Genomic DNA, 12,641 nt, shown 5'->3' with positions numbered 1-12,641 from the left:
TTGGTCCTTGAAGTTTATTAAGCATTCAGTTGAAAATGAAAGTTAGTAATTCACTTGTGGTTTCTGCCTTTGAGCCACAATTTGCTTTCTACCAACTTTTATTCAAGTTATCTTGCAAAATTTCAACATATTCCACATCAATAAGCATTTGTTCCCTCAAACATCATTGCAAATTTTATAATTCAAGTAAATTTATATTACTTGAAACTATTAGTCTTAATATGAGAGATAAATGGAAATTTCAATGCAAACACATTTACATCTATTCTTTATTTAAGAAGTATTTATTTATTTAAAAGGCAAAATTGCATAGAGATTAAGGGGAGGGAGAGAGACAGAGTTATTTAGTTGACTTATTCACCTCCCAACTCCCTCCCCCGCACCCTCCCCTGTGTACTCAATAGGAGGGCTGGTCCAGGCCAAGGTCAGGGGCTGGAATGTCACTGGGGTCTCCTGTGTGAATGACAGGCACACAGGCGTTACTTTTCTGGTTGTAATAACACAAATGTGGATCAGAAACACAGCAGATTGGACTCAGACTGGCTCGCCAACAAACGGTGGCTTAACCCGCTGCATTGCAAAGCCAGTCCCCAGATGTATTTCCAAAATGGCCAAATCTTTATATACTAGCATTCATGGCTTTATTTTCCAACTCCATTTCAGTAAATGTTGTAGAACTTGATGACTTATACAAGACAGAAATATTTACTGTATTATAGATGCAGTGTTTGGAATTTGTTTTTAACAGATAAAGTTATGTGGCAGTGGTTAGTGTGTGAAGTGTGCAAGCAGGAAATTCAGCCCTCCTTCTTTGCAGTTGTTGTGTGTTTTCAAGTAAATCGAGTATATTTTCATAATATTGGTTACATTTAAGTAATTTAAGTAGGTGAAAGTGATCCATCAGATTCTTACCACTTCATAATTATTTTACTGCATCATGTTCACTAGTAATGTTTTTTGTAGTTAGCTTCTAAATTTTAGTTTCGCTAATCTTCAGGAAAGCATTGATTCATTTTCATGGTGAAATAACCATTTTCCTGGGAATAACTGGCAGACCGCTCTGGATACTTACTAACTTGTACGACACGTGATCAACTCCTTATGATTTAAATTTTCAGTCCTTTGTAAATAAGCCACAAACTCAGGCTCGGGTGCAACTTCTATTTTACTACAAAGTAGAATAACATTCTCTATGATGTCACTGGCGGTGTGAAGAGCAAATCATTGATACATAAAATTTAAATGTCAGATAGCATGTTTGCAATAAAAGGGCCAAAGGGTTACTGGCTCAAAGAAGGATGTGAGACAACAGCAGCATGGCAGCATTCTTATCAGAACAAGGAAGTCAGATTGTAAGAAGAATCCTAAAAACATAAAGGTCTGAAAATTGAAAATGGGACCAGTATTGTGTTAAAGCAGACTAAACGTCTGCTAGCAAAAATCATCATCCAATATAGTCTCAAATTCTAGTCCCAACTGCTCCACTCCAATCCAGCTCTCTGTTAATGCACCTGGGAAAGTTCCTGCATTCAGATGGGAGCCTCAGATGAAGCTCTGGGCTCCTGGCTTCAGCCTGTCCCGATCCTAGCCATTGCAGCCAAATAGGGAGTGAGCCACAGGATGGAGCTATCTCTTTCTCTTTCTCCCTCTCCCTTTCTGTTTCAAATCAATGAATCTTAAAAGAGAAAAATTAAAGTGAAAGAATTGAAGAAAGACTGTGAAGAAACACTGGCAAAGCTATAAGGATGTAAAAATTTTGGTTTCAAGAAGAGAAATGTTTGTATAATCATAAGTAAAAGATACTCTAACCCTAAGTCTGTGTGACATAAACAGCAGAACAAAGGGATGCGTGTGTGGTCTGGAGAAAGACGCTCCACCTGGGACCCCACATGGTTATTCCTTCATCCTCTGTGGAGGTGTCAGGGTTTGAGTCTCAGCTCCACTTCTGATACTCACACTCAAGGCGGGTATCAGCTTATCCCTCAGGTGTTTAAGGCCCTGCCATCCACAGACCTAAAATAGTTAGGGCTCCTGGCCAGATACGGCTCTAGCTTTGGCTGTTTCAGGCTTTTGGGAGCTGGTCCAGTGAAGAGAAGATCTCTCTCTCTCTCTGCTTGAAAATTAATGAAAATAAGTAAGTAAAGTTTTAGCAATCTCTTTCCAATTTATACTGCTTAAGTAAGTGCTACAGTATTTGATTTAGAAAATACATTGGATATAAAATTGTGAATTTAAATCAGAGTACAAAAACACTATTATTTTAAATGTGAAATGATTAGTGAATTCGCATGTTATCCTTACATAGGGGCCATTCTAATCTTCGTTTTGTTCCAGTTTGCATACATGCTGCTGAAGAGGGCCTGAAACTTTGTTATCATTTACAGCATTTAAAATTAGAATTTAATTTTTAAAGATTTATTTAGTTAGTTATTTTGACTGCAAAGTCAGACATACAGAGATTAGGTGAGACAGAGAGGAAGATCTTCCATCTGTGAATTTATTCCCCAAGTGATCACATTGGCCAGAGCTGAGCAAATCTGAAGCCAGGAGCCAGGAGCCTCTTCTGGGTCTTCCATGCACGTGCAGAGTCCCATAGCTTTATGCTGTCCTCAACTGCCTTCCCAGGCCACAAGTAGGCAGCTGGATAGGAAGTAGAACCACTGGGATTTGAACCAGCACATATGGAATCAAGGCACGTTCAAGGCAAGGACTTAAGCCTCTAGGCTATTGCACTGGGCCCTATGAATTTTGCTATTACAGACAGCAGCATCAAACAAAATGCTAGTTTATGCTACACTATAATACTTAAAAGCAATGAAAGGCTTTAAAAATTCAAGATTTATTTATTGTGGTCAATTTAGTAATTCAAGGTAATACACTCAAGTGCTCATTTTCCTCATTAAAATATGTCCGTAGGGATTAAATACCAACTTCACTATACTTTGAAAGAAGACATCTTCCCAGGCCACCCCTTGGAGCTGAGGGCTTAACATCTGGCTTTGCTGTTGGCTTCCCATGTCAGAGCGCTGGTTTAAGCCTTAGCTTCTCTACTTCCCATGCAACTCCTCACTAACACCTTGGAAAAGCAGTGGAGGGTGACCCACAGACTCAGACGCTTGCTTCCCTGGGGTCTAGGCTCCTGGCTTTATTGCAGTCTTCTGGGGGAATTAACCAGCAAATGGAAGATCTCTGGCTCTGGCATTCCCTCTCTCCATTTCTTTGCCCTTCATTTCAATAAAACAAATCCTAAGCAGGAAGCCATTCTTTGACTTAGCTATATAATCTTTGTGAAAGATACACAATAATCGTTATTATTTGAAATTGTCACAGAGATAATAGCATCTTGCATGTATTTCAACAAAGTAGAAGTTGAATGCTTTTTTCAAGAAAAGTCCAAATGAATTATAGATTAGTTTAACAGATCATGAAATTAAAAGGCATTTTAGGAAATGTGTTTATACTTTAAAACAATAAAACTAGTATTAATAGAAATAACATGACACCAAACTAGGAAATGAGAATATTGACACTAACAATTCTCCTTTCTTTTTGATATCTAATTTGCATAGAATTACTTTTCCAACAATACAAAGAGAGTTTTTTGCTTCATAAAATACAAGTGTTATCACTTATTGTTCATCGTATGCCTCATGTTACAGTAAATTATTAAGGCTGACTTAACCCATTCCTGTTGTCCTTGTCAGCATTTTCTCTTGTTTTTAGTTTTATCACAGGATTGAATGACTGTCATTAGAAAAAAAATGATACTTTGGATTTATGAGTGACATGTATCTTAATCATTCCTTACGGGCTTTAGGGCTCAGAATATTATCTTGAAATTAAAGTCAATACAGTGTTAAGATAATTAACACTGAGTTATTTGGTTAATTCAATGATGACAGAAACAAAATCCCTTCTGTGACAATTATGAAGGCAATGAATAAAAATGAAGTTTAAATAAAAGATTTGGATAATGTATCAGAGAGATTTCAGTAGAGTTTAAAAGAAGTAGATTGAATGATTGTTATTAAACTAAAGAGAAAGTAAACTAAGAGCCAGAAATTTAAACTACACAGGGCATTATTTTCCATCAGTTATGCTAAATGTTCATCAAATTTCATGCATGACATTCTCAGGTGTAAAATTTCGAACAATGGAGAAACTTTTATGTGCAATATTCTTATCAGTAATTTCAAAGTTTGGCCCTATATTTAAAATTATACCAAGCACATCCCAGCTCTACCCTGATGTTTTCCCACTACAGAAATTTGAGTGGTCAAAGCAGTAAGAACCAAAGCTTTAGGACACTCTGCAATATGTCAGCAAATTTTTCAAACAAAAATAAAACAAAAGTCGCTTGCAAGTATTTATGATGAATATTAGAAATGTTATATGATGAACATTATACAAATACTTATGATATTTTATCATATCAGTATTTATGGTGAATATTAGCAATGCTAGTTAATGGAAATAAAAACCAGTTTTGAAAAGTCAATATGTTGCATAAATTATATGTAGTGTACATCAAGGGTGATGTTTAAAATACCCAGCTGTGACAATTTTGTCAATATGTAAAGTAATTAACTACAACTGTAAATTGAAGCATCTAATTTAGTCATGTTAATGATATTTATAATTCTCATCCAAAGTGTCATGCCAGGATTGCCAAGTACTCCATGAAATTAATACTATACTTCTGTTCCCTGCTGATTAACAAGAAAATTCTACAGCATACATCAGAGAGAATGGAAAGAAACGGTTGAGATTGACTTTCCAAGCTGAAAAACATAACACACAAACACTGGTCCTGACTCCGGTTAAACCCTGGTGATTCTAATATCGAGAACTAAGAAGGCAGCTGAGATCAGAGTTTTCTTTTACAACATTTAATTTTAAAAATTTATAGTGAAACATCATGAATGTCTTAGATGTTGAAAGCTGAGGCCGCAATTAAGTCTTGCACAAATTCTCCGCATACTGGTGTCAGAAGGGATTCATCGAAGCACGTCTCAGTTTGTTTGCAATTCTAGGGGAGAAAGGTCAAACTCATCTAGATGGAAGACTGAACTCCCCTTAGACAAATCACGAAGCAGCAGGCCACACCTTTGCTTACACGCAATATGCTCTCAGGAAGTAAGACAGGGAGGATGTTTAGATACAGGTAGGATGCATAAATGACCGAGTTTCTCAAAAGTTTCATTATGGAGCAATCAAAATTGGTGACTAGTGAGAAGACATGTAGACTTCAGCCACAGAAAATTATAAAACAAACCAAAAAGTAGCAAAACCCAAGCAACCATCCACAGGAAGGACCCTGTTCCCAGCAGAAATTGAGAGAAATATTATTGGAGAAAGAACAGAACAGGAGCTGCTTGGGACAACAAGGAGAAGGGACAGAGACACTGCCACCTCCCCCTCTAGAATTTACATAACCAGCTCCCAGTTGGACCACACCATCTTGCCAGGCTAAGGCTAAGGAGGCTACTGTGGTCCTCAACACTGGAGCTTTGATTGAGAGATAAATCCAAGCTCCGAGGCCTCCATTCTGGCCTGGGGATCTGGTAGGTTCTCCCCTACTGACTGTAACCAGAGACATTGTGCTATATGCATCTTGGGTGTTGATTTAAATGAGCGTCTCCCCAGAGGCAGTGACCAAAGCTCTCTGGCCCCTCCAGCACGCACCGCTGGAACTCACTTGTGGGTCTTCGGCACTCATAAGTCACATTTTCAGGAATGAAGTTTTCAACACTATCAAGATATCCAGCCATTTACCAAAATCAGCAGAGATATAGGAAACATGGACAAGTCAGGAATACTGTTAGTTATTTTTAAAAGCTAGAGTTCTTAGAATTCTTACGTTACTAAGCCAGTTAATTCCCACAGCCTGGTTCTTTTACTGTGAGCTGAAAACACCAGACGCTTAAGAGGTTCATTCCTGCGGGCCAGGAACGGGATGAAGGTGGTGGGAAGAGCCGCAAGGAAAAGGCCAGATACAGGCACCTGGGCTCATTATGTTCAGATGAGCCTGCAAGGTACAGGGGGCAGAATTGGGAGAGATTGAAGGCAGGCACCAGGAGATTGATGCCTACAAATGAATGCCTGAGGATAACTGGTGAGTGGGCGGGGTTGAAGAAGGGGCTGGAGATGGGGGATGAGATTCTCATGTGATGCGGGATTGTCTGATTAATGAACAGGTGGATTGACTCCGAGTCCAGGGTGGCAGGGTCTCCATGACGACCTTCAAATTACTCCTTACCTTCCTCCCTTTTGCAATATATATAGGAAAATGGGTGCATTTTTCTCCTACAGCTTCTTCGAGCTGAATTTGGGCGCAGTATTCTCTAATCAGTGAGTGGTCTCCTGGTGGTCAGGGGAGGAATGGGAGACTGGGAGAGGCTGGTAACCCTGCAAAAGAAGCTGGTTGGCAGTTTTGTTAGCGATTTTTTTCCATTTGAGTAATGGTAAATTTTTGAAGAAAATTGATAAGGCAAGGGGCCATGGTGAGTCCTGCAATGAGTATTATCAGAGGGGTGAGAAGAGGGGCGAGCGTAGACATCAGAGGAGACTGAGCCCAGGAAAACCAGGAGTTACTATTAGTTCTAGACTGTTGAAGGTGATCCAAAACAAAATCAATAATACATTAATATTGTATTATGAATAAGGGAAAATAAATAAATTCTCCAATTAAAAGATGAAGACTGATGGAACGGAACAGACCTTAGAGTTTGGCACTGTGAAACAGTGGATTAAGATCCCAGATGAGCGACAGTCCCAATCCCCATTGCTTCGTTTTTGACCATCTCCCTGCTAACGCCTCTTGGAAAGCACCAGACGATAATCCAAGTACTTGGGTGAGTGCTCAGTATGTTCAAATGCATACTTGCCTTCACCTGTTGTTGCTACATGGCTCACATACTTTAGTAAGAACATTTGACCTTACATGTCAGTGGTTCTATCTCCACATATTTAACCAATCATGCATCCAAAAGTTCTAAAACAAAATGATATCCACACCGAACATGTAAAAACTTTTATTTTTCATTATTCACTAGCTCAACAATATAGTATAATGATTCATACAGTGCTTGCAGTCTGCTAGGTGTTATAAATAATCTACAGATTATTCAATATCTCCAGGAGATTGCATAGATAAGATATAAAAATGATCTTATATATGAGCATCCATGGATTTTGGTTTTCACAGGGGACCTGAGATCAATTTCCCTTGGATTCCCAGAGAGATGACTGTGTAACGGTGCAGAAACTGTGATAAATGAGGGTTCCTAATAGCTTGTGTGGAGGAGGCAAACAGTGTTACATAGACAGACACAAAGTTCACGCCTACTAGTGAGGATGTAAGGGTTGTACAATGGTAGAATGCTGAACACGGTTATGCAGCTCTGTTACTTACACCTGCTCAGATGTGATGAATTTCATTTAAGTGAAAGTAAATATGAGCCCAGAGCTTGGGTGATTGCCGCGTTCACTAGCAAGAGGAGTCTAGTTTCACAAAATGACATATCAGTGTTTATTTTGTTGGAAAATATTTTTTCCCTAGAAACATCATATATGTGCATGTAAATGTGTGTGTGTGCCCATCTACCACCCTCTATAGGTTTGATTCCTTCTCTAATGAGACAGAAGTACAAATGCTGTCAGAACTAATGTTCCTGTTCTCAAAGGCTCTAAAACGGGAGTGATGTAGGCCTTCATGGACAGCAAAACCTCGGAGAGCAAAGCACAAACAGACCTGTTCTTGTTGAAGTGTCCGTTATGTGATCCCTCTAGCCAGCCTCTTACCGAGTAAGCAATATGTTCTGGTTACATTTTACAATAGAATGCTTTTGTGCATACTCCTTGTGACTATTTGCAACTACGATAGGAAAGACAATTGCACAATAACGAACCGGAAAGAATCCACAGTGTTCATTTGCTTTTTTTTTCATAGTCTGTCTGAAAGAAGGGAAAACTGAATAATGCTGTAAAATCGAAACAGGCCAAAAGATAACACTTACACAAGTTCACAAAATACGTGAAAGGTCCTTCTAAAATCAAAATGCACATTTTTCATATAACCTTAAACCTTTCTCTGATTTGAGGCATATAGGTATACATTAGACATTAATATGCATAGATGTTATTTATAAGAATTTGTGTTGTATACATTTCTTATATTTTCATAATATATGAGATGTCTTTTTAATTGTATTTGCATCCATTATACAGTACATTTTAGAAAAACAACTTAGATCAAATTTCTGGATTATGCTATATAGATTTTTAATTTAAGAATTAACTTGAGATGCACAGAGAGGAGAGTCTCCAGTGTTCCATGTTCTACCTCACTCGGCAAATGCCCATAGCAACCAGAGTCCAGGTTGAAGCCATGAGGCTACAGTTCACTCTGGGTCTCCAATGTGGGCGGGAAGGTTCCCTGCACATAAATTATTACCTGCTGCCACACAGAGCTGTCGTTTGCAGGCAGCTATAGCAGAGGGGAGGCAGGAATCAAACCCAGAGCCCTCCACAGGGAATGCAGGTGTCTCAAACAGCAATTTAAGGAGAAGATTTTTATGGAGAAAAAAATATTTTATAAAATATTTACATTAAATGAATAGACTGGTTATTTTCATCTTTGTTTTAAATTTTTGACTGATAAAATTTTTTTGGATTAAAAATAGATGATTATTAATTTTTAAAATTATTTCTCAAAGAAAATACTTACATATTTTCAATACCCTGGGTGTTTTTAATTATTGTTTTCTATATTCTATCTCTCATTAATTGCTTGTTTCAGCAATGTTTCTTTTCAGTAATTCCCTTATAAAGAAATACCATAGATTTCCCATTACAGTAAAGTACTACTAAGATATGTAGTTTGATGAAAAATCGGGGTCACAAATTTAGGATCAGACGACAAGTGGCATTCAGTCACGAGAAAGAATGAGTTACAGTGAAACTTAGAAGGTAGCATTTATGGTCACTGATCCTAGCTCATTAATGTATCATCATTCCTGTTTCAGAACACAATGCGGTTATTTAAAGTGGACATTGAGTTTGAATTATGTAAGACGAAAATATTCTAGAAAACTGCTGCCTACCCACGTGCATGTCATTAGCATGTCATTAGCATGTCATTAGCAGTATTGTGGAGATGTTTACAACGTGCTTAGCTGAAAGTGTTTCATTTTATGCACTTTTTTCTCATCCATAATAAAAAAAAGTTCTCTTAGTCAAGTTTATAATTCTTTATGTAGCATGACAAATAAAATCACTGAAATTCTGGAGCAGTAGAGCATCGTCCTGATTTTGGTAACATGACAGAACACTCACTAAATATTTACTCATAATAAGACAAGGATAATTATAGTTCCGGTGTATATTACCAATATGCTTTCTCCTGATCTGCTGACCACGGACGTATTTGAAGGAGCACTGATCCTTGCTGTTTGTAAGATACCCGGTGACGAGCAGCAGGCCTGCCAGTCCCTGTCCCATGGCCAGCTTATTCCCAGCACCAGTGAAGGCAGCCCCGATTCTGAATGTCAAAGGCAAAAGCCCCGCGTGTTGTCCTGCTAACATTCATTCTACCCTCCTAAAGATGGACCTTGGTACCATCAAAACCTATTCCACCGCATCTTTTTTTTTTTAAAAGATTTACTTTATTTTTATTGGAAAGTCAGATATACAGAGAGGAGGAGAGACAGAGAGGAAAATCTTCTGTCTGATGGTTCACTCCCAAAGTGACCACATTGACAGGAGATGAGCTAATCCGAAGCCAGGAGCCAGGAGCCTGTTCTGGATCTCCAATGCTGGTGCAGGGTCCCAAGACTTTCGGCTGTCCTCGAATGCTTTCCTAGGCCACAAGTAGGGAGGTGGATGGGAATTGGGGCTGCCAGGATTAGAACCTGTACCCATTTGGGATCCTGGTGTGGGCAAGACAAGGACTTAAACTGCTAGGCTACTGTGCTGGGGCCCAGAACCACATGGTTCATAGCTCATCCTATTTAACATAGCAATGTGACTCTCCCAGCTAAGCCCCCATTCTCTAGACAAATCCTTTCTCACTGCATATCATCCTTCCTGGTCCAGTCTTCCCCCTATCCCTACCTCCTGGAGCGCATGCCTGGCACGGTCAGTTGACTTTTCACTTGAGGATCTAGGGGATATTTCCCCCTCAGTTACTCATCATGCTTTTCAGTAGATTGAAATTGTCATAAAAATTATGAGTTGCTTGCATTAATTCTTGGTTGATGGCATGTGTCATGCCGTACGTCTCAAATGTTTCTGAAAAATGTATCTTGAATTATTTGAGGTATAAATTATAAAAATAAAAAAATGATGTATGGTTATATTTTCACTCACTCCTTTTTGAATTTTTCTTGTTGGCTCAATGGAAGCACCAAAAGAAAATGAGAGGGAGAAAGAGAGAGAGAGAGAGAGAGGGAAACCAAACAATTTCATCTGAGAATTCTGTCGGGGCTGTGTTTTAACTGCACTAAATCAAATCTCTTGTTCCACACAATGGTTCAGTGTACTGGAGGTGTTAAACAAGCGATTTGATATTTATCGTTCATCCAAGAGTCTGTGCTGATCAGCTTTTTCGTGCACATTATAGTGATGAAGGTTACATAAGCACATTTCAATGACATCAGATCAAATGCTTATATCAGCTTTAATATTTTTCAGTCAGAATTCAGTCTAACAAGCAGAACGTGTGTAAGTAATGCAGTTTCTCTATTTGTCTGGTAACCGATTCTTACGAGACAACTGGCATTATTCAAGGTTAAAAATACTGGGATGTCCCTGAAATAAATAGCTCCTTGGCAGTTACAGCCAGTACCGTGTAGAAATTCAGCTTTTCTTTTCATTTCAGGGCCTCCTCTGCCCAAAAGCTCTGAGGTGCTCATCATCCTTTAATACCACCTGAACAAGTCTGAAACTTCTGAAAAGAAAATAGGCAATTATTAAGGGGAACTCACAAGAAACTTGCTCAGAGATCCAAAATATTGTTTTATGTCTAAAGGCCCAAAGTTAGTTTCTCTACCATCTGGTACCAACATTGGTGTCTTAATGTCTATCATATTTTATCTCTAACTACTTTTCACTTACTATTAATACAGAAAATATCTGTTAATCCTAAACTCCTTTCTAAGCAGTTATATCCTCTAATCCTAGTGGATAAAATAAAAAGTGATGTGACATGCTAGAAAGCTTAGGGTCTAATAAGAGAAAAGAAACCCAGGATAAAATCATATTAATTACGACATGTGCCTAGTGCTAGGAAGACAGAGGAGAGGAACCAAATTTAAATGAGTTCCCTGGAGATGCACTGGAAATAAATTAAGCCAGATAGGAGATTGGAGAAGTCAGCAGTGTGGAAGGCATGGCAGGACACACCTGGTAGAGAAACAGGAAGGAGACCAGGTGGGAAGTAAGGAAGTGTAAATACGAGTAAGAAGCTGGAAACTGAGCACGTGCGGTGTGTCGTGAGAGTGGGAGGTGAGGTTATAATAAAGAAGCACATTGGAGAAGCAAGCAGGGATCAGAGTCTGTTAAGTATGGCTTGCAATCATGGACATTTTGGAAACTAATGAAAGATCTCTCTCCTTCCCTTTCTCTCTCTCTCTCCCTCTCTCTCTCTCTCTCTTCCTTGCTTATTATTATTCAATTACTCTAACACAGTTACAGTTCATCTGCAGAGAAACTTTAAACCCTGAATAAAGTGTGGAGAATATGTAAGAGTTTTTGTCTCTCCCTACTTATCCAAAGGAACTTGAAATATTCTTATCATTAAATTTTCCATATTTTAAGATTGACTCATGGACTTTGCCCCAAGAGTCATGCCTGTGATTGTTACATAACAGGAAAAAGGTGTCTTACAATGTAATTAAGATTACTGATCAGCCAGCGTTGAATTAATCCAAACAAGATGATCAGTATGGACTTTAAGAAAATTGTAAATATCCCAAAAGAAGGGTTTTCTATGGCTTGCCGTTTCCGGGAAAAGTCAGAGCCATTTAACGCAGGAGAACAGCCCCATGCTGCTCGCCAGCTTGAAAAGGGGACGCTTGAGGAATGAGCACCCTGGACAAGCAGATTCGCCTCCAAGATTGTGAGCTGGACAATCTGTTTTGGAATCAGGAGGAACCAGGCTCTGACAGCAGCCAGAATACATGGGGAAACAGATTCTTCCCCTAAATCTCCAGCCCTGATGTTAACCTTGTGAGAAGTTGGGCAGAGAATCCATCAGGGCCTGCCCAGAGTTCTTACATACATGACTAAGGTCAATAAGTGTTGAAGCACTGTGCATGTTTTTGATACAGAATCATGAAACTTCATCTCCTGGAATACCTTATTCTGACACACTCATTCATTCTTTCAATACTGCTTTTGTTTATTTTGATTTGCTTTACAGCCTATTGCTATCCACTGCACAGGTTTAAACTCTGCTTGGTCTGTGATTTTGAGGATGTTTTTCTGCATGCCTCGCATTACTCCTCACCACGTAATAAAATAATCGGTTGACATCCTATTCTCACTCCCTGCAGGCTATTGTGTCTCATAGACAGTTGTTAGAAATCTCTTCATGAGCAGGTCTTGAAATTATTTGTTATTTTGATCATGATAATTTAATT

At 38.8% G+C, this 12,641-nt stretch overlaps 1 pseudogene; it reads right to left on the bottom strand.

Moving 5' to 3' along the window:
• Positions 1-2,260: 2,260 nt before the first annotated feature.
• LOC118758126 (U6 spliceosomal RNA) lies at positions 2,261-2,360 on the bottom strand (annotated as a pseudogene).
• Positions 2,361-12,641: the final 10,281 nt, after the last annotated feature.

The sequence above is a fragment of the Ochotona princeps genome, chromosome 18, assembly GCF_030435755.1.
Source record: "Ochotona princeps isolate mOchPri1 chromosome 18, mOchPri1.hap1, whole genome shotgun sequence".
In the NCBI taxonomy this organism is placed as follows: domain Eukaryota; kingdom Metazoa; phylum Chordata; class Mammalia; order Lagomorpha; family Ochotonidae; genus Ochotona; species Ochotona princeps.
The sequence above is the reverse complement of the archived record's forward strand: the minus strand, read 5'-3'. Positions and strand labels throughout refer to the sequence as shown.